Raw genomic sequence first — 19,635 nt, 5'->3', positions numbered from 1 at the left:
AATTTAATTGTACTAATAATACACTAGGGCAATGATTTCCAACTGTACTGTTTCAACTTTTATCTGCAGCCTACACATTGTAGGTTGTCAGCCTCCTTCTCTGAGAGCAAATATTCTACCCCATCCAGAGATGAGTCATGGAACCAATGTGTAACTCAGTAACCCACTGCCATAGGCCACAATTAATTGGGCCAGATTTGGATACTACACTAAAGTTTGTCCAATCAGAGTCTCTTTCCAGGAAGTTGTATTTAGGATTAAACCATTCTAATTTGTCTCTGCTGGTGGTAAAAACTGACTTGATATAAATTTGGGAACTTTGGGGTGACTGGATGAAAAAAAAAATCTATCTGCAGAGAAAACCAATAAAACATACACACCAAGGAAAGTGTGTATGATCTTAGGTGCTTCATAATTATCTATTTTATAAAAGCATGCTACTTGTTTATAACAGACTTTGCAGAGTTAACAAAGAAAAGTCCCTTCAGTTTGTCACAACTTACTTCAAATATAACAGCATGGTTACAAAGTAGTAGGCAAACTGTGAGTCACAGAATCATACTTAGAAACTTCTAGTTTAACATAAATAAAAATAAGTAAACAAAAATATTAAGCATTCTCCATTCTCCAAGGTCAAGGTTTCAAAGATCCTTTACCCACATCTAAAGCAATGGTCCTATTTTTGTAGATGGCTTTTGTGGCTGAGACACAAAAGAACTCACACACTGCTCTCTGACCCTCTATGGGCAGATTTGATTATAGGTAATGGGCCTTTTGTAAGGAAAAACTCACTTCTGTGTGTTTCTCCTTTACTCTCACACTGCTACCACACTTACAATACTTCTGACACCAGATGTGTGGAGTTTCTTTTTTTTTTTTTCCCTCACACTAAGCAGTTTTCTGTGACACCAGCTGGGTGTCCCACAATTCAATTCAATTCTGACACTAACTAGAATTAGTGCAGACCCCGCAGGTTAAGGGGTCAGTCCTCAATACTGCCCCCAATTTTAGATACCAATTGTAAGTAGTAGGTTTCCAGGTTGCCCACAACTTCTAACTTAGCTACAAAGTAGAGGTTCCCGTGACGCCCCTCCTCAGATTCAATCATTTGCTAGAATAGCTCACAGAACTCACAGAAACATATAGGTCTACCAGTTTATAATATAATAAAGGATGTGATAAAAGGATACAGATGAACAGTCAGATAAAGAGATACATAGGATAAGATCTGGGAAGGTCCCAAGCACAGAAGATTCAGTCTCCATAAAGACATACCACCTTCCAGCATAACTGTGTTTGCCAATCCAGAATCTCCATGAACCCTGTCCTATGGGGGCTTTTATAGAGGCTTCATTACATAGGTATGATGGAATATTAACGGTTTCCAGCCTCTCTCCTATCTCTAGAGAATGAAGGGTGATGCTGAAAGTCTCAAACTTCGAATCATGACTTGGTCTTTTTGGTGACCAGCCCCACCCAGGAGCCCACCTAGAGTCAACTCATTAGAACAAGACATTCCTATCACCCAGGAAATTCCAAGGAATTTAGGAGCTCTGTGTTGGACATTCCTATTACTCTGGAGATTACAAAGGTCTTAAGAGCTCTGTGTCAGAAATTGGGGTCAAAGATAAATATTAGGACAAAAAGATTCTCCTAGCACCCCTATTTACAAGTTGTTTCAAGAGCTCTATGTCAGGAATGGGGGTGGGGGGTGGAGATCAATATATATTTTTTTATTATTTTAGAGCCATGCCGGAACAACTCCCACCATCTTATGAACTGCTTGTGACTGATATGACCCACAGAGAAAGCTAAAGTTAAAACCTAGAGACATTCTTTGCCCCAGAAGGGGTGGATATTAAAAGTATAAATAAATGACTTGATGTCTGAGATTTCAACTCTTCCTGACTCATTAGTGTATGATAACCATTTGGGTTAAAAAAAAAATCAAATGATTTATTTGAAAGACAAACTATTCAGTGAGTGATCTGTGGATGGAAATCTGTGTTGTTAAGATATCTAAATATCATAATTTTTCTTTACCTTTTTTATTAGTTCAATGGGGCTGGACTGTGATGTGATAATAAACAACTTCTAAAATGTAGTAACTTAACACAACCCTTTAATTATTTCCACACTAAATATCAAAGGAGAAACACAGGAGATTTCAATCCTATCACTAAGTCACTAAGAAACCCAGGCTGTAGAAGCTCCATCTTAACACAGAGCCTCATGATCATCACAGCAAGGGAACCCCATAGAGTACAGACAGGCTCTTACCATTCCCACCTCTGGTTGACACATAGCACTTCTGCTCAGATTTCATTAGCCAAAACATGTGACAGTCCACCTAACTTCACAGGGGGTGAGATTTCAATCCTTCCATTGCCTGGAAGTAGAATGGAATACTTGTGAATACATGATGACATATTTTGCATTTGAGCACCTGACAATTCACATTTCTTAGTAAGAAGTAGGAAAACACCCAGGCTCCTTCTACAGTTTCTTCTCACTTAAAGCTCAATTCCAGCCCAAATATTTCTACTCATACCCAGCACCTCAAACCTTTCTGAGCTAGCTTCTTATGATACAGAAGAATCTACTACAGGATTCTGGCACAAGCAGTAGCAATCTTTCAAAAATCAGGGGAAGACAATGTGAATAAGCAAGGAAAATCATGAGGGTTTGCTTTTTACAAATATTCTCTACCCCAAAAGTTCATCAGTTTTGCATCTTTACACTAAAAGGGCCTTTAAAAACATTTATAATTTAAAAAGCAATGTATGCTCAGAAATTTCAAAAAGGGCAGAAAAAAAATCAAGACAATTAAAGTATTCCTTTTTACTAGATAGAAATATCCATTTCTTATTATAGAGAATTTCAAAACATATGCAAAAGTATCTAAACATTTAATAATGATGCAATGGGAATTCATATACATCCATCTTTGTGCAAATCTGTAAGTATTTATGAGACTGGATTAATACAGATATATTAACAACCAAAAAGTGTAGAAATTTTTTAAAGTCCTTAATGCATATTGTTCACTTGTAAAGTCCATGAGGTCAGGAACTTTAACTTATTTGCCTCTGGGTCAGCAGACCAGAAAAGTGACTGGCACATAGTAGACATTCACTAAGAATGTGCCAAATGAATGAATGAATATATTGCCAAGGGGCTTTCCAAATAAACTGTACTTTCAAATATAATTATTCCCACAGAAAGTTAAGTCTATCACTTGTCACCATCTTGGTCTGATTAATTATTTAGCTAATTTATTTCTTCCTAATACTTAGTAAAGTAATGGGTATATTTAATGAGAGTCATTTCCAGGTAAGCAGTACATGGGAGAAGGATACAAATTTACTTTTCCCTCCAATTCCCCCCCAAATTACCTTAGGATTCAACAATTTTTTGATAATCTTGCAGCAAGAAAAAAATATATACTCAATAGGTTGAAAGTATTTATATTTTTCTAAAGCCTGGGTAGGGAACAGGTGCTTATAGGTGAATATAAGTAATATAATTCTGTGTGTGTGTGTGTGTGTGTGCCTGCTAATGGCTACAATAACATCAATTACATTTTGTCTCAGATTAGAAATTGTTCATATTCCTCAAATTATTCCACATCCAAAATGCATATATTGTTTCCCACAAAATACTATGATCCCAGAACAGTCTTTGACAAATTCTTTAGCCTGCCTGCCTCACTTTTCTCTAATAATACAAACGAAGTATACATGTAGCAGTTTGATATTGAGCTTCTATATCTCAGTTCCTAAATTAAAGCCTTTCACAGAGCTTTTAATAATATAGTCCCATGCTTCTAGAATTATAGGCAGAGTTAAAATCATTCCTCCTTTGCCTTTCAACAATTTCAGTTCTCTCCTCTGTGTGCATGTAAATTCTATTAATGCTAATGGAGGGGATGCACGTGCATACGGCGTGGAATATATCTCTAAATCACACTTTAATCTTTAGCTACATAACTCTGGCACTTGTTCAAATGATACATGTGCCTCAAATACACTTTCTATGTCTGTTATTTCTTTTCTGAATATTAAAATTTACTCATGTATTTTGAGTAGCTATTACAACATTTTGGCCAACAAATTTTCTTATTATTGTTATACATGTGTTGAGTTTTAACTAGGTGCTAGATGGGACCATAAACATTCCTGATTTATTATAATGCAATTAGAATGTAAATTCAATTCCTGACCAGGTTATATTTGTTCTTAAAAATGAAAATTTTCTGTTGTTTTCCACCTGGTTAAACATATGTAGTAAAAAGAAAACATAATGCAAACAAAATAAATATAAGTAACCTGGCTGCTTATTTCTGTACTGAATCATGGTTATCTTTTCATATTAAAAAACATTTTAATGCATGCATTTTTTTAAAAAAGCCCAAATCATATTTGGTTTACTTACACTAAAAATATTTGATTAACCATATTAACTTCTTAAAGTGGCCAGCTAAATAATTTTACATCATTGTTATATAATCCTAATTAATGTTCATGTAAATGTAGCATTAGCCCTTTCTCAAGAGGATCCTATACATCTTCATCCTCACATTTTTTCTTTCATTTTCCACTTTCCCACAATGTTTCCCCAAAAGGTAAAAAAAGGAAGATAATCCTGAAAAATATAAAATATAGCAAAGCTTAAATTCATAACTTTGAGGTGAGGAAAAATGATAATTATTCACCATAACTGATCTCTTAGTCTGGAGCCATTTTCCTTTGGACAAGAGCAACTTGCCATTTAAATGTAATTCTATCTATCTGCATCTTGAACTGTGAATATTCAGTCCAGGAAAAGTTCAAAGTCCCTGTCAGGATTGTTTTTCACCTTCCTTCAGTCCCCTTCCTTCCCCTTTCACCTTCCTGAGAAGAGTAAAAGCAGAGTGAAGCTTTCATTTTCTCAGGCTGCAGCTTAAGGGAACTCCCCTGTAGTGCGGCAGGTTTTGTCAATTCTTTTGGATGTAGTCTGGAAAGACCTTGGCTTCAACCAAAGTCTCTAGGCATAAAATCCACCTTTTTTTTTTTTTTTAAGATTTTATTTATTTGACAGAGAGAGACAGCGAGAGGGAACACAAGCAGGGGGAGTGGGAGGGGAAGAAGCAGGCTTCCCACCGAGCAGGGAGCCCGATGCAGGGCTTGATCCCAGGATCCTGGGATCATGACCTGAGCTGACGCTTAACAACTGAGCCATCCAGGTGCCCCTAAAATCCACCTTCTGCAAAAACTTCAGATTATATGGAATTCATACACAATATCAGAGCCTTCACCTAGCCTCATTTTTCAGCCATCTAATCTCTTACACAGTGACCCATTGGCTGTGGCTTCATCCCAGTTTCAGGATTCCCTAAAAAACTTAGAATTTCCTAGGCTGTCTTGAGAAGCCAGGACTAAGTGTCCCTTCACCAGGACTCTGGGTGTTTCTATCACCCTTAATTTCTGCCCATGATACCCTTCCCTAAATTTAAACCTCAAGGTAGGGAGCCAGAACATTCATCTCTGATCTACCACCTTCCTTTCTCTCTCTCCCCTTCCCAGTGAAAGAATTTTCTACTTCCCCTTCCTATCACACCAGAACTATTGCTAAAACAATATATATCTTCTTCCTATTTCATAACATTTGCCCTTCTCCTCTCTTATTCCTTGTTAAAATAATCCTGACTTTATTCAAGTATGGGTCAGAGGTGTGTTTCAGGGGAGCCTGAGACTCTCTCCATCTTCAGAGTATTATTTGGATTAAGGGAACACTGGTAATTCCATTACTCTGGCTACTTAGTTTAGGAATGACATGCTATGCAATTATGGTCATTGAGATGTAGAGAACTGTGCTGGGGGCTTCTGGCAAAAGGTTTCTTTCTTAAAGAGGGATATGAATATGGATGTCTTCTCCTATGCAGACTTTGGATAATGTTTCTGAGGGCATGAGGTCTGGAACTGTTGCTGTCAGTTATCTTATACCTACGAAGAGAGTAGCCAGAATGCTACAAGTTGCAGCCCAGAATAAGGATAAGAAACCCTGGTCCTTAATAATGTCATTGAGCCATTGAACTAGACTCCCCACCTAGTAACCAACCATCTCAAGATTTCTTTTATGTGTGAGAATATTTCTTTATGGTCAAACATTTCTAGTTGGCTTTCTACTACTAACTGATTATATCTTCCCTGTCAGAAGGGCCACAGGGAGAGAAAAGAGGCCAGATAAAGGAAACTATATGGAAATACAATATAAAAAATATTAGCCCCATAACAAATATATAACATCTCTTATCAAGAGCTGTGAGAACTTCACAATCTCTCTGAAGGGGCTCAGCTACAAAAGAGTTATTGGTGAAGTCAGGTTCCTACCCAGGAGCAATGAGTCCTAATTAGCTACTTGGACAGTACTGAGGCTAGACTAAATTTAGCGGGCATTAATAAAGAGTGCCCAAAGTGCCATTAATCCACATTTGATGGCATCTTTGATAGAACCCCAGATGTCCACAGTGCTTGAAAGAGAACTCCAGAGAGTTCTTAATCACTCAGATGAAAAAAGGCAAGAGGTAACTGATTTTTTCAGACACTGCCCTCCATTTTTTTGTTTGTACTTTTATCAAAGTTATAAATATACATAGTTTAAGGAGCTGATGAGTTCTACAAAGTTTTCATTTAAAAAAACAACAAAGCAATCTCTCTTCCCCACTATCATATCCTGCTTCCCAGAGGCAAACACTCTCAGCTCTTTAAATTGAATCTTATGGTATTCAACCCAATCTTTCAATAATAGGACAATGTATTTGTTTGCTAAGACTGCTATAACAAAATATCATAGCCTGGGTGGCTTAAGTAATAAATTTATTTTCTCACAGTTCTAGAGGCTAAAAGACCCAAAATCAAAGTGTCAGCAGGTTTGGTTTCTCCTAAAGCATTTCTCCTTGGCTTGCAGATGTCTACCTTCTCTGTGTGCCATCTGTGAGAAGGAAATACTGTGTCCATGCATGGTCTTTTTTCTGTGTCCATGCATCCCTGTGTCTCTCTCTGTATGTCTTAATCCCTTCTCATAAAGACACCAGTCAGATTACATTGGGGCCCACCCTAAGAATCTCATTTTAACATAATAATTTCTTTCAAGGCATGTGGGGGAAATTTTCACATACAGTCAAGCTGTAAGGTACTGGGAGGTTAGGGCTTCAACATATGAATTTGTGGGGGACACAGTTCAGTCCATAACAGATAACATAAATTGAAAATATTTATATAGTAGTTACTATATAACAGTATGGTGATGTTCTAAGCTCACATTTACATTATCCTCACAATAACCTTGTGTGGTATGTATTATTATTATTATCTCCCTCTTACATATAAGCACTGATGCACAGAGAAGTAGTTTGCCCAAGATCATACTACTGGAAAGTAACAGAGCTACAATTCAAACCTAGGTAGTCTGGACTCAGTTTATGTTCTTAACACTCAAGTATGCTCCATGCTTACATTACTAGTTCTATCTATAGAAGATGAACATTTATTTCTCTTTCTAACTCCAGCAAATATGCATGCATGAGCATAGACACACATGTATACAACACACACTTCCCTCATCCTCCCAATATTATTTCATAAATTTTGGTTAGATCAATATTCAATGTCTACCTTCTATGATGTGTTTTTTTGGAGTCAAGTGATAAAGAACATTATTACTACTTTTTCTCTTGCATCAATTTTCATTTCACTGGAGTTAATAATGGTCTTGCTTTTACTTTTGCTTATTTAACTCCAAATTCTCTGAAAATTGTTAAATCTCTTCTCAATTTTTTATTCACTTAGGTATTTTAGTAATTTCATCTTCTTGAATAATTTCTGCCAGAACCCTTCTGACCTGCTCCAGTCTGAACTGGTCACTCTCTAAGCCTAAGAGCTCAGCTAGCATCTTAGTATTGCTCTTAACCCACATCATAAGAGATTCTGCTTTGCTTCTGTGTTGATGGCTCTTTCATGGACATCACATCTTTAAGTTTCCTATTATACTTCCTCCTTTTAGGCAAGTATATCTTCCAGGAGTTTCTAGAAAAGACAAGTGGAGAGGTAAATATTTTGAGAACTTGTAGGTCTGCAAATGTTTTTATTCTACCTCACACTTCATTAATAGTTTAGCTAGGTATAAAGTATTAGCTAGGAAGTAATTTTTCTTCACCATTTTGATCCTATTGATCTATATATAGTCTTCAAGCTTCCAGCGTGGTGTTAAGAAGTCATTCTGATTCGTAATACTTTTTATGTGTCCTATCTATTCTCTCTGGAAGCTTATAGAATCTTCTTTTTGCCCCTCAGTATTCTGAAGTTTCCCTATGAGGTGCCCTAATATACATAATTGGGCCAAGCACTCAACCTGGAAACGAATTCTTAAGTTCTGAGAAATATTACTCGATTATTTTACTGATGACTGCTTTCCCTATATCCTCCCCATGACACCCAGTTCTCTGTTCTGAAACTTCTTTTATTCAGATGCCAGATAATTAGAATGACCTTGAAAACATCTTTTTTCTTTGTCTTTTTCTTCTTTCAGAGATTTTTTCAATTTAATCTTCCAACTATGTATTCAGTTTTTTTCATGTCTGCCATCATATATTTTCTTTAATTCCCAGAAGCTCTTTTATGTTCTTTCAAGGTTTCTTGTATGGTGTCTTGCATTTTTTATCTCATGGATGTAGTATCTTCTCTTATCTACCCTAAGTTATTAATCTTTTTCTTCTCACTTTTTTTCTATTTATTTGATCTGGATTCTGCTGTGGGCAGGGTTTCCTGAGACTGAGATTTAGGGGCAGATGGTTAATTGGGGAGTGCCTTCAAGAGCAATACCTTTAAGCAACTAAGAAACTGAATTGTGATGCACTTGCAACAGCCAGTCCCATAGGGAGCTCTGGAGATGGGATGGCCCTTTAGAAGTGCTCCTAAATGAGGCAAAGGAAACATATCTTTGTGCCCACAGCTCAAACCCCATATCTCAACCAGACTGGATGTAGTCTGCTCTGGGGAAGAGATGTAAGCCTGGGGTAAAGTGACACTATACAGCCACTCAGCTCTGAGCCCTCAAGTCAATATTAACAGCAGCTGGAGGAAAGAATGCCTCAGTTCTTGAATGGCAGAGCTGAGCAATGCAACACAGCATCCACTATAGTCTTTATCTTTCATTGTTAAAACTCTCCTCAGTTCCTTAGTAACCTTGGTTTTTCATATTTAAAAGTGGAGGTACTAAAAAGTTGTTAAAAAGTTCTTAGTTCATGCTAGCACTTGTCAACTGTGAGATTTAGTGTAGGGTGTTTTGGCTGGTCATTTCACTGGGTTCCCCAGATATCTTTTCTCTTGACTGGTCAGATTTCATAATGAAGCATCTTCAGCCTAGACTGGATTGTTAATCTGGGCACCAAGTGGGAAAAGAGAGACAAAGGAGAGGGTCTTGGTATTCAGCATGCAAATGCTCAATTAATCACTGTTATCAGCAAGTTACTGCCCCCTCCCCCGCTTCCCAGTACATCTCAATAGAGAGAGTTTTGTGGGGTGTTTTGTTTAGTTTTTTGTTGTGTTGTTCCCCCCATTCCAGAGGCTAAACCTGAATACTGGGGAAGAGAATTTGCCTGGCTGTGCAATTGGGGATTTAATTGCTTCTTAAAGAGACTGTCAACCAATCCTCCTATTTTTAGCCCCACCTTCAATCTCATTTCCAGAGATACCTGGTAAAGCCAATTCCTGAACATTTGGAGAACCTGCAATGTGAAAGCTTTTCAGCTTTTCCCACTGTCAGCAAAGAATTTGGCTTTGTAGGTCTGCTGAGTCAGTACCATTCATTCACCTGCTTTCCAGCTTCCCCAAATTTGCTATTTCTTCCTCTTCCATTCTCTGTCCTTGCAAGTGTTATGCCTTTTTTAAAAAAAAAAAAGCTTTATTGTCATTTTAGGGAGCAAAAGTGTGTCTATTTAATCTCTGGCTTATATATTCTCTGTCTCACATATATTTTAAAAATAGGTAAAATATTCTCATGGTTCAAAAGAAAATGTGTCTCTTCTACCTGTTCCTCAGCTATCCAGTTGCCTCTTTTGCCTTCAATCCCAAGCAGATAATCACTTTTTTTTTTTAAAGATTTTATTTATTTATTTGACAGAGACAGAGATAGCGAGAGCAGGAACACAAGCAGCAGGAGTGGGAGAGGGAGAGCAGGCTTCCCGCCGAGGAGGGAACCCGATGTGGGACTCGATCCCAGGACCCTGGGATCATGACCTGAGCTGAAGGCAGACGCTGAACAACTGAGCCACCCAGGCGCCCGGTAATCACTTTTATCAACCCTTTGTATATCCTTCAAGAGTTTATGTATGTACAAGGAAAAATGAATATATTCTTATTCTTCCCTTTTTACACAAAAGGTAACTTAAGACTATTCTGTACTTTGCAGTTGTCATTTAATGTTGCTTGAAGCTCTTTGCATATCAGTATAGAGCTTTCTCATTCTTTTTAACAGCTGTATAGTATTCTATTTAATCAACTTCCTATCAAGGGACATTTGCTTCCAATTTTTGCTATAATAAACCTATGAATAATCTTAAACATAATTTTGTGTGTGTACAAGTATATCCATAGGCTAAAGTTCAAAGAACATGTTGCTGAGCCAAGTGCTATCTAGTATTTATAGTGTTGATAAATGTTATCAATTGCCCTCTGTGGTGGTTGTACCAATTTTTAATCCCAACTGTGGGGAAATGTCTGGTTTATTTACTAACCCCAAATCCCAGCATTTAACAGAGTTTATTACAAAAATAACTGAACAGATGAAATTGTATTTCAGTGCACTTTACTATGCATTTCTCTTAGTACAAGTAAAACTTCATATGTCTAGGACATACTTTCATTTCATTTTGCTTAAGCTGCATTCCATTCTTCATAATGTAGAGTTAAAACTTTTCTTTGGGAAGAAAAATGATGTGTGTGTTTGTGTGTGTGTGTTTAAGCAGAAACTCAAAGGCATCATTACAACATTATGGAGCCAAGTGTAGTATTACAGTACTACAAAAAAATATCTCTTACTATATCTAAAATACCATGTGTTGATATTTACTAAGGACAATAGAAATTATCCAAAGGGCTATCTAGAGCAAGGTATTTCTCTTACCGAAAAACATGTCTGGTTAGAAGGCACACTAACTCAATCAAATTATGAGTTCACTAGTCTAGGTTGGGGAAATATGCTTGGAACAATGGTTAGTCCATTATCTGGGATTGTTAAAATCAGCTATGGTATTGTGGGAAGAATACTGGAGCTGAGAATCAGAAGGCAGAGGATAAGACATTACTCAAGTAATGTAATCACTCTCGGCCTCAATTTCCTGATCTAAAAAATGGGTATAGTATTATCTGCCCCACAGAATTTGTAAACTCTACTCATCACTGCAAGCCATTATTGTAAATTACTTCTAATCAATAAAATAAAAAAGACAGTAATATGAATCAGGTAAAAATTGCCAGAATATAGAAATGGAATTACTTTTTTTTTTAAAGATTTTATTTATTTATTTGACACAGAGAGAGAGACAGCACAAGTAGGCAGAGAGGCAGGCAGAGGGAGAGGGAGAAGCAGGCTCTCTGCTGAGCAGGGAGCCTGATGCGGGACTCGATCCCAGGACCCTGGGCTCATGACCTGAGCTGAAAGCAGCCGCTTAACCAACTGAGCCACCCAGGCACCCAAAAATGGAATTACTTAAACCATAAAAAATCTTAAGGGGTATTAAGAAATACTGGTATGAATAAATAGGATAGGAACTGATGCTAAGAAAACATGTATAATCTGAAAGCATAAAATATAATGTCCTCATTCATAGAAGTGAAGCAAAAATATGGATTTCCCAATTTTGTGACTATAAAACTTACCAATTTTGTGATTATGAATCTTATAGTATTCATATACCATATGAATGAAAACATTTCATAAAAACTGTAAGCCTTTAAGTCCCAGACAAAAGCCAGTGAATAGAGAATAAAATAAACTGAATTGGCAAAATTTAGGAATGTGTTTTGTGAAAAAGATTTTTTCTGCTTTTATGTAGGTTATCATATAGATATTTTAAATAAATGATTCTCAGATAAAGACTGAGTTTATATTTTCATTTTATAGTCAGTCTACTAAAAAAGGTTAACAAAAAAAACCTCATGTCTTATGTTTTTATATTTTAATTTTTATATATAATGTAAAAAAATTATAACATGTGAAATACCATTATGTAGAATAGCATTTTTTCAAATGTATGTATACTGCTAAAAAAATAAAAATTACTGTCATGTAACTGGCATGTGAAATGCATGTTCTTCCTCAGATTTTTTAGTTGCAGCAATAGGTCCCCCTGGTGGAGGTTGAAAATGTATTTTGTCCTATTTTTCTCTCCAAATCACTATCATAATTTGAACAGATTAAGTACATTCTTCCTTGAAAAAAAGTGCATAGGGAAAAGTTTAAGAGAAGAATTGGCTGATTAAAGATGGAGGTTAGAAGTCCTCCGGTTTGACTGTTATCTGTTCTACATGTATATCTGTAAATACATTCATAATTACCAGAATCAAAACCCCTCCCCTGAAAGAGAACACCCTCAAAACAAAGATTTAGTTAATAGATTAACAAAACTGAATATGCAACACAATAATGTTTTAACAAATTAGATTCATAGAGGAGCGCCTGGGTGGCTCAGTCGGTTAAGCATCTGACTCTTGGTTTCCGCTCAGGTCTTGACCTCAGGGTCATGAAATTGAGCCCGATGCGGGGGCTCGCCCTCAGTGGGGAGTCTGCTTGGGATTCTCTCCCTCTCCCTGCCACTTGCACTCTCTCTCTCTCTAAAATGAATAAATAAATCTTTTAAAAAAATTAGACTCATAGACTACACAAATCTAGTTAATGATTCCTCTTATTGGCTTATATCTATTAATGCATACAGGGCAAATGGGTCCTTAGGCTCTAAAGCACAATCAGACGCAGGAATGAAACAGGTCTTGAAGCGAAACTAGAACTAAGTGTTCCCATTCAATTCCATCGGTAGATGCCACCCACAATCACCTTAGAACAGTATGGAACTCCGATTTCATTCTGTGCCCTTTTGAAAACTGAGGTCAAGCAGAGTCAGTAACAGGGCAAAAACTGAAATTTAGCTGTTCCCCACACCCTAAAGGTCCTGGAGACCCCAGAACATCCAAGATCAGACTGTAAATCTATAAATCACTTGAACACACAAACTGTTAACTAGTCAGTAGTCTTTGCCATCAGTGTCTCCCTGTCACTCAACATTCTGACTTCTGCCCAGTCTTCCCACAGTACCCCTACATTTCTGGCTTCCTTGAGGCCTAGGAACCACTAAGCAGCTTTTGATGTAGTGTATTCCCCTATGCTTAATTCATTAGAATCCTAAGCCATGTTTTAAAATACAAGGTCACACAATATAGCAATTCTAGTTTCCTTTAATTTCATGTTTCTAGGTTTTCTTTAGAAAACCGAATATGGAGTATGTCATTAGGCAAATAATGAGTATGTGAACTGGCATTTCAGAAACTTCTACATCGATGCCATTAAGTCATACTCTAAGTCAAGCTCTTTTACCTTTCAGCCCTCACTCATCTTTAACCTCAGTCTGGATTCCTGAGACAGGTTTCTTGATTATGTAGGAACAGTTTAACTAGATTAACACCACCAAGGCATAGCAAGGGACTAGCATTTCCCCTTCCCTATGGTGGGGGGGTTAGAAGGGGCTGAAGAATGAGGAGGGGCTGCCATAGGTTTTGACCCCCACTTCAATGAGAGATACTTCTCAGTTAACTCAGCACTTCTCTAATCCCAGGGAGACAAGGGAAGAAGGTGAGAGCATAAGTGGTAAAGGCAGCTTGTGATGGAAATATAAGTCTTGTCCAAGGTCTCTGCTATGTATTAGCCAGTTAATTTCAGGGTTCAAATTAACCCCAAATAACTGAAGTTGACTCTAATTTGTCTCTTCTTCCTTCCATCTGGTTTGTGATCTACAGTTTCTAACTTAATAATCTTATTGTATTTGTCTAAGGAAGTTTGCTATAGATCCTTCTTTGGAAAAAGATGAGATACAAATTTTGAATAATATAAACAAAGAACTCTTCAGAAAAGATTTGCCTTTTCTGTCTCTTTTTCACATAAATTAGCTTTTAGAAGTGAAGACCCTAATAGCTGATAAAAATCAAGATTAGTTTTAAGATAATTAAAAAAAAATCTTTTGACTGTAATAACTTAGTAGAAATATAAATGATTTTTAAGCTTATTTTGACCAAATGGAAATAGCTAAGTATTATTTTGACCCAAGTTAACAGTATATGACTTATCTAATTCTTCACTTTTGAGATACCCCAGGTTCTCTAAGCATGTATTTCCTTCAAACAGACTTGGCTTGTTTATCTGCTTATGAATACTCCAGAAACTAATGTGGGTTTAGAATTTACTCCCAAGCATATCCTAGCTACTTGGGTCTGGGTATACCCAAGAGTCCCTGAGAGGACTTGCAGATTACAGAATTTCCAGGGTAAGATTACAGGACTATATGTCACTTGGGCCAACAGACCAGTAATTCCAAATATAGGACAAGCCTGATTATAACAATTTATATTTTAATTTTGCAATTCAAAAAACATTTTCACATGTATAATCTATTTTTTCCCAAAACCAAATAAATAGGATATTAAATTTTCTATTTTTTTTTTTTTAAGATTTTATTTGACAGAGAGAGAGACAGCAAGAGAGGGAACACAAACAGGGGGAGTGGGATAAGCAGGCTTCCCGCTGAGCAGGGAGCCCGATGCGGGGGCTTGATCCCAGGACCCCGGGATCATGACCTGAGCCGAAGGCAGACACTTAATGACTGAGCCACCCAGGCGCCCCTAAATTTTCTAATTTCTTTACATCTTTCCTAGTTTTTATCTTTTAATCTTTGTGATAGCAGTGAAACCAACCAATTGGTTGTTTTCTTTGAAGTTTTCTTTCATAAAGAAAAATTTTAGAACCCAAATCTTGCTTTTTTTCCTTTGAGGGAGTTATTTTGTTTTTATTGCTAATGTTGAATAATGTCCCACCATCCCTTAGGACTTAGATTAACAAAAATTATCTCTCAGCAAGACCGGTATAGAAAAGGCCCCCTGGAAAGTTTAGTTTGGGGCCAGCTATTTCAGATTTAATTGAACATTTTTATCTTAATGGAAAATGAAAAAGGTAAATGTAGATCTTGCTTAAAGTATGGTTAAGTCTACCTGCTTGGCAGGGACTTTAAATGCATGAACTTTCAAGACAAGCAAAGGCATATTTTCTAATGAAAGATTGCTCCTCAGTAGGCCAACCCCAAATCTTTAACCTGCTGTTAAATTTAAGGAGGTCCTCAATGATAGGTATGATTTGGAAATATTTTTATCACTTAGCATTTAGCTGAGTATGTTGAGTGATTTTTATTCTAAAGAGCCATCCATCAGGGGTAGGCCTGCATCAGTAAGTCGCCGGAATTTATGTTCTACAACAGTACACGTTTTCTAGCTGTCAGGCTTACATGGACCTTTTGGAAGACCTTGGGGATATACGGTCTATCGTAATGCCATACAGTGAAAATGATCACTCTTTTCAGAGAACACAGTGGTGTGTTGGACAAATGTTACAAGCATATTAAAAGTAGAAATGTCGGACTCCAGGGATTCCATTAAGTATCCTTATTTCTTTCATTATAGAATAAAAACCCACTTGAAAATATTTTTAATTAAGTATAAAATGGAAGTAACCCTGCTGATCTTTGATTCTATAAAATGTCAGTAATCTTCCTAAAATTACCATATAATGAAAAAATATCCTACATATTCTCAGATTAGCACAAGACATCCAGGTTTCCAGAGTTCTGAAGTAAAGGATAATTTGGATTTTTGTAGGCAATTAGATATTAATAATTCACTTAATATTTAGAGTACACCTCAGAAAGGTAACTCTAAAATAAATACATTATCTCAGATAAACCAAAGACCTGATTTCACTAGTTTTATATTTAGTTTCATATATATAAACTTAACTAGTTCTATATTTCAGTCTTGGAGGAAGCTTTCAATGAATGCTTTAACTACATACAGGACGACAGATGACTGAACACAGAATTAGCAAATGTAAACAAATTACCTATTTCAACTGAATATGGGCGAACCTAGAATGCTTAATTATCCAAGATCTCCAAGACCTAACTAAACTGTCATCCAGATGACTGCCATATTTCATTCCAAGAATACCTGCTTGTAACCCAAATCCTGAACATTTCATCATTCTACTATGAAAATAACATTTACTGACACCTTCTCTAGTCAATACACTTCCACAAAGACCTAGAAGAGCTTTGCTTTATATTGGTTCCAGATCCATAAACCCTCATCCTCTCCAGTTTAATGCCTCAAAGACCCTCCCACACATCCTCTTACCATACTCCTAAAACCAAGCTTCCTTCCATTTCCTACTAAGAATTTAAGTTTTCTCTTCATTGAAGCAATCCCCACCCCCGCAAAAAAAAAAAAATTTCTCCACAAGGGTAAATCAGAAAAAAAGGTTTTCCTAAATTTTACTCTCAAAATAACAATCTTTTGAGTCTTCACTACTCAACATGTACTTTCTCAGTATTTGCTTGATATTGTATTTTCATTTAATATATTTCTTCCCCAAACATTTGGTTTTTTCAATGTGCTGCCCCCATAACTATAGACTAAGATTATTAGCTTCCAGAGGTCTGGCACCAAACACTAACTCACGTGGAATAACACATGAATGCCATGCTAGATTAAGCATAAATGTTTAATCAATGCTTTTGCTGCTGAGCTTCTGAATTCCAGATTCTATCTTTCAAAGGTCTGATCCTTTACACCTTGAGATAGTCTATAAAAGTCACTGTAAGGAGACAGTATAATGTAGTGGTTATGAGTAGGCTCTGGAGTCAGAAAGCTTAGGATCAAATGCCAATTCCAATTCCTGTTAACTAGAACAAGTAACCTAAACCCTCTAAGCTTTTGGTTTTCTTGTGTGTAAAAAAAAAAAGTCAATCCAACAGTATCCACTCCAGAAGGTTATTAAGATTAAAATTTACAGGAGTGCCTGGGTGGCTCAGATGGTTAAGCATCTGCCTTCAGCTCAGGTCATGATCCTAGGGTCCTAGGATCGAGTCCCGCATGGGGCTCCCTGCTAGGCAGGGAGCCTGCTTCCCCCTCTGCCTCTCTCTCTCTCTCTCTCTCTGACTCTCATGAATAAATAAATAAAACATTTAAAAAAAAGATTAAAATTTATAATATATGTATATACCTATGTGTGCACCTGGAACACAGCAGCACTTAATGTTACTAAATTTTTAAAAAGACATTTCCTTTATAAAGCTTAGCTACACAGCATACAATAGTTATGTGAAAAAAAATCTTTATACTTCATCTAAGTGCAAAGGAAAAACAGGTAGAAATAATCTTCTTTAAAATAACAATGGTAACTGTTCTCAGAGCTCAGGTAACCTTATCTCCCACTTTGCCTAGGACAGTTCTGAACACCTGTTATCCCAACATTAATAATAGTCTCCTCCAACCCCCTACACTCTTCCATAATCTGTTCCAATGATATATGGCCAGCTGTGCTGGTTATTAAGCTATCTTTTTTCCCATAGCTCTTAACCACTAGTCTATACTCAACTGCATAATATGGGGGTTAGAACTGTGTAAACTACAGTTCTCCTTTGTTAGCTGAATTTTTGTTAGGCTCCACTAATGGGAGGACTAAAAAAGTGAAACAGAAAGACAGAAGAGGAATCTTGCTATTTCCGGTTTGCTTATTGTTCTGGTCAACTTCCCCAGGGCAAAAATTCTTCATTCCACAGGCAGCACTTGGTTCCAGTCTCCAGCTTATCATTCTCCACCAATACTAGCTAGCAGGACCCTCTCCTCAAATGTCCCCAAGTCCCTGCTCTAAAGGACCTTTCTTCAAAGCTTTTAATTTCTGGTAACCTCTATCTTCTGTTCCCTCAGCTCTAGGTGTGGTACTTGCTTCCTATAGTTAACTATCTCAGTGTTCCCTTTCTGAATTTTTTGTTCTCCAGTATCAGATTAACCTATTAAAACATCTAGCTGTATTCCTCCTCCTGTCTGAAATCTGACATTGATATTACTCAGAGAGGGGTGGCAACAGGATAGGGGTTTAAAAAAATGTTTTGGCCTTTATTTTATATAAGATCTTTATGTATTACTTATTCAATTTAAATTTATTTAAAGTGATTTAAAAAATTATTTTGCCTTCTTCACAATGGTGTTCAGAACACTATAAATAATCTTTGTCAAGAACACATCACTAGTAAATCCCCAAGAAAATTTACTTCCGGGGACTAGCAGCAGAGAGATGGCTTATGAAGTTGAGGCCATTTGCCACTCAATTGGATAATCTATTTATGATGTTTGCTGATGTAAGGCCATTAACATGGGCACATCAACTAAATTTGAAAGTCTTCCATAATAGGCATATAGGTTCTTTAGAGAGTAGGCTTTGTTGACTTGTAACAAAGGAAAAGATCTTAGCTGACAAATCCCAAACTATCAAAGCTTACCAGCACACCAGAACAGCAATAAACTAGGCAATTTTACAAAAAAATATTTTTCTTAGATCATGAAATGCCATTGCATGAAATATGACTCTAATGATAAATAAAACTGATACCCACCTCCACTTCCTTCTGTTAAAGCATTCGCTCTTTTCTTAATGCCACCTCTACTAGCTATTTTATTGACTTTTCAACTCTACAGATACTGATTATTAACACTGAAAAAAATTATTCATACCCTTCTGAAGGCAAAAGCTTCCATAAATATGAAGAAATGAGTTGAGCACTCTTCCCTCAGCCCACAGTAGAAGAGAAGAAACAAAATTGGTGGTATCCCAAAGAGTAAGTATTTATATTAAGAATAAAAAGAAGTTATCACTGTTAAGTGACAAAAGTAGCTTGGATTATTTATTCCAATAAAGTGGTAGAAGACGAGCAAGCCTAAATTTATTTTTATCTGTTTTATTCTTCACTTTACTCTTTAATTTCCTGGAAATCAACATATTTTGTGATCAAGACATAGAAAGCAATTCAGCAGTAAGGGTGAAAAAAATTTTTTAATTTCAAAGAATATTTGTTGCCCTGGATATTACTACTCCTGTGAGCACTGATTTCATATTCAAAATTAAATTTTAGATTAACACAATAAAATAAAATTTAAAAAAATTAAATTTTAGTATGATGAGCAATTAACTTACTTTCCAGTTAACTATTTGAAATGTCACCACTGTTATATTATTCCCTACTGATTTGTTTGTTAAATTGCTAGTAACTCTTTATGTGATACTCTAGAAGCTCACATTTCAAGTGCCTCAAATTATTACTGTACTTTAAATTTAAAACAAGAAATCTAAAGAAAGATCACTGAAATAGACAACTTTCTTCCAGAGAGCCCATACCACCAGGAACCAGATTATTGGTGAAGGATCAGCATAGGTACCAATTCTCTATAATCTATCTCACAAAACCACTTGTCTCCCCACTAACATACATTGCTATAAGGCAGA

This window comes from Leptonychotes weddellii, chromosome 7 (genome assembly GCF_054177405.1).
Source record: "Leptonychotes weddellii isolate Sample4059 chromosome 7, ASM5417740v2, whole genome shotgun sequence".
NCBI lineage: Eukaryota > Metazoa > Chordata > Mammalia > Carnivora > Phocidae > Leptonychotes > Leptonychotes weddellii.
The sequence above is the reverse complement of the archived record's forward strand: the minus strand, read 5'-3'. Positions refer to the sequence as shown.